Below are 4,524 nucleotides of genomic sequence, written 5' to 3' on the forward strand. Positions count from 1 at the left end.
AACTTGGAAGACACAGGGGTCACCCCTCTACTCTGGGGGAAAAGACTATCCACTTCCTGACATGATATTTCGGGTAGAGGGTAGACAAAGACAAAGCCGCAACGGCACCAGTTCCCTAATCTCACCCAGACTCCCAACTCTCTGTGGATGTGAGAAGAAGCCAGTAGGACAGAGAGTGATATTCCACTAAACAGCCATTTTCCCCCCATGGCTACTTACTATCCCCCCACCAACCGCAAGGAATTTGTTTTATATGTGTGAGATTTGCACGGCATGCAGAATGTTTTGTGGGTGATTAGACCTATGAATGGGATCAGTGTTTCCACATTATGTCACAGACTTGTTTATCAGTCTGATGGCTAATGACTCCGGTTCCGTGAAAGGTTTCAGCCCACGGCTCGACTGATCCACTCACCCTTTAACGTGTATAACTAGACAGACACAGAAGGCAACCAGGATTTACGGGTTAAATGTCTGCGTTCTGACTTACTTGGCTCCTTGCTGTTTAATTCATGGGAGTATTTATCATTACAAGTGAAATGCCTGGTGAGCCACGACAGGGGTAAATACTACTTTGGAAATCAGGGGCTTGTAACAAGCTGATGCAAGAGCAGGAGGACAAGAGGTTGTGGGTTTGCTCAGGGTCAGCAATGGAGGAATGCCCTTGTGGGGCAGATGCAGATCCGTTTGGTTTTCTAATATGGCCCTGTAAAAATAACACTGCTGACATATTGTAAGACTGCTGCACTTGGGCTGAGCTCAGGGCTTTGGTATGTCTCCCCTGACCATGGTTGGTCCTCATCTGCAGCGAGCAGCCAGGCCAGCCCAGTTGAAAAATGCATGAGCCAGAAGTTCCTCCTGTGTGATTATTTAGTTGCATCTCCTAAAATTCACACAAGGCATTATCAGACAGATTCTAATAAGATTCAATTCAATAATTAAATAAGGTATTATTAGCAGTAGTGGAAATGACTAATTACTAGTTACTTAATGACTCTACTTAAGTACAGTTACTTCACTCATTCCCATTTTCTTTATACTACTGCACACAGCGACATTTACTCATCACATTTCAGATTACGAATTTACATAAAGAGACATATGGTAAACTGATTAAGCACAATGCATTTTCAAAGATTACACCAGGGATTCCAAACTTTTTTGCCTTCTAACCCTACCAGCTGTGTCTACTATCTACTCAGATGATTGAATTAAAATAACTGATAACAGGTAAAAGTGTGTATTTCACAAAAAGCTAAGATTACAGAAAAGATTAATTACAGTACAGTATAAAGTCGTTAAAAGTAGATCCACCAAAGTATTTTCACACTGTAGTATTGCTACTTTTGATCAAGGAAAGGATCTGAATACTTCAACCACAGGTTATCTGACTTCTCGAATGCCCCAGCCATACAGTAGGTGCACTCCTGGGTGGGATTCTCACCACAGTCCCTTAACCACAAACTTCTGTAAAACAGAAATTGTCTACAATTAAGTGCCAATACGGTGCTTATTTTCCCTGCTTGAGTTTTGAAGTGTATATTGTAGCCTGACCTGTTTTATACTCTAGACAATCACAGCGGTGAAGTGGTGAGAAGTGGATGGGTTGAGGCAAAGTATGCTTCAAGTGCTCTGTAAAAAAAACTATTATCACCAACATCATCAAAAGGGTCTTTCAGTTGATGGTTTGTCTGGAGATTATGACTCCACACGTCCCCCTGTATCATCTTCTTACTAAAGCTACAAAAACATTGTAAATGTATTTTCTATATTGATACTCCCTTTGTTTTGTGCATTACACCATTTCATGAAATAATGTTTTTATCACATAATAGCAGCATGCCACAATTTCCACTCACCATCATGTGGTGAGAACAGACACATTCTGTTACAAGTAATACCTACTTATAACTTAAGTGGTACAATGTAATTGCCTCATTAGTCTGCTGCTCAAGGCCATGATGCCCATTACAGTTAATTTCACTCAGGTGTTCCGAAACATTCAAGAAAAAGTTGAAGGTTTACAGTGTAGCACTAATTTTAATTTCATTTAGCAGAGCATGACAGTCACCTGAGACGTCATCGTCACTGTTCACACGATGCTTCAAAAGATAAAGTATGTTTTAAATTGTATTATATTCTTTGCCTAGGGTAGAAAACATCTTAAATAAAGTTAAATTTGATCAGTTTTTCCATTTAAAGGGCCATTTTGACACTTTATCTGGAAAAGAATGTATGTTCTCTTCAGTATAAATGTTCATGCTTTGAGCTGATTACTCAGTTAATCCCTTGTTAACCTTTTAACTTGTTTTTCAAAACTAAAACAGAGAGATGTTTGATGTAGTAGGTAAGAAGAGCTCTTAACCTTTTTACGATGAAGAAAACAGTAAGGGAGTCATCAGGCCATTTCTGCCTTGATGAATTGACAGGCACCTATCCTCTAATTTGTTGCACGCAGTCTAACAGGACCACGCCTCAGAGTGTAAAATTAGAATTTATAATTAAGGGGTTGTGGGGAATACAGGGGTCACACCAGTACTCGTTCACTTGTCACAGGACCATGAAAGATAAGAGTCACATGTTCAGGCAGTTATGTAAAAAAGTCCATGTTCAATGAGATATTTCATGTGTAACATTTTGCAGCTGCACTTATTTTTCTAAAATCAGACCTTTACATAATAGTGTTTTAATGCTTTTAATTCTGCTTTAGTTGAAAGCAAAGATTGGCCAGGTGTATGAAGGTAAGAAGCTCTCTTTTTCAATATTCACACAGCTATTTCTGACACTTGCTGTGTATACACGAGTGCAACATTATGAATTACATCCAGGAGGGAAAAAAATGCGTTTTGTCCCTCTCTGTGATGGCACACTTTTCCTCTGGCCTTCCTTTGTGGTCTTCTTGAATACCTATTTTGCCCGGCTGGATAACACATCGTAGGAGCTAGTTGATTTTGAGCATAAAACCGCCTTAAGTGTATGTAGGACAATAGTTGAATTGGCCTTGTAGATATTTTTTTACTCCTCAATGAACACAATTATTTGTGAAACACTAAATTCTTGTCATTTCTAAGTAAGGAACAACTGAAAATATTACGTCTGGATGACTACAGTCTTGGTATCAGTCTACAAAGTGTCATATGGGTCAAACTAATGTTGTTCTGTTTGAGTAACAGCAGATAACGCCAACCACGGCGAGTACATGGTGAGTAAGCGGGATACTGGCAACCACTTTGACTCCTTAGAGTCCTGGGAAAACAGTAGAACAATGCTGTCTAACCTATGGGGTGATGTTTCTGCCAACAATATTGTGTTTTAATAGGGTGGGCACAGACTGATACCATTATGACTCAAATGAAAAATAATTTCATGTATGACAAAACGGCAGCCAGCTGCATCCAGGATAAACGTCACTCCAACTGGTTGAGTCATGACAAAACAGAAACATGAGGACTGGAGAAAGGATCCACACTGTAAAATATAGGGAAGTGAAACAGCTGGGTTGCTCTTTACCCTGTTTGGTAATGCTAGAGTTTAGGAAGGATGGTCAACAAAGGCCATTTAAGAGCACAGTGAATACAGAGAGATATGGAAGATCGAACACTAATATGAGTTGTTTTATATGGAGGCTGTTTGCTGCCATTCAATTTCACCAATTTAATGCTCAAATTTTTACATGTATTAAATGTTTCTCTCAGAATACTATCTTGTCTGAAACAACATTTAGTCTAAAGGACAAGAGGATATCAAGTAACAACACCAAGGACAAAAAAGGAACCTATACAAAATATGTAGCACTGACCCTGACCTTAACTTGGGCTTATCCTTCAACTTAACACCTACACAACATATTTCTAAGTCTGAAGCCAATCCTGGAGGTTCCTCTTTTCTTACTTCAGTGGTCATTTGATAGTAAAAGATTCAGACTTTCCAAGCAAAGTGTGGCCAAAACCCATGTAATCCACCATCAGTAACTCCAGGATGTATTAATTGTTAAAAAAAATAATTGCACCATTTTCACAGTTTTATAGCTGTGGGTCAGGAGGGAGTACGCTCCACTACCATGAAAGTTTGGTCAACACCCAGCTTTGAGCAAAAGACCAGTATCAGAGTGCTTTTTGGAATTACATAAAAACATCACATTTTATTTTGAAATCTAGTTTGTTTGCAGATCGATTTCAGGTGTTGATATCACTAAAAATATGTTCATTGTCTATCTTAATTTATTCATTTGTTGACTGGCTGATTGAAAGAAGCTCAAAAGTACCTAGGGGTCCACACTCTATTTCGGGAACTTAATTAAAAGCAGACTTTGCCTATCCACCAATACTCACCAATAAAACATAATTCTATTATAACAGGCTGAAAATAAGCGGCACCAGAGACGGAGGGGCCTGTTGGGAGCCCCCCAACGTACCCTCCACTGCCTGCACTTCTCTCTGGTCTCGTTTGAAGTCGCTGGAAAAGAGGGAGGGAGGAATGGTGTTTTTTGGGGGGCGGGATCTTGTGACTCACAGGCAACTTCCT

This window comes from Dicentrarchus labrax, unplaced genomic scaffold, assembly GCF_905237075.1.
Source record: "Dicentrarchus labrax unplaced genomic scaffold, dlabrax2021, whole genome shotgun sequence".
In the NCBI taxonomy this organism is placed as follows: domain Eukaryota; kingdom Metazoa; phylum Chordata; class Actinopteri; family Moronidae; genus Dicentrarchus; species Dicentrarchus labrax.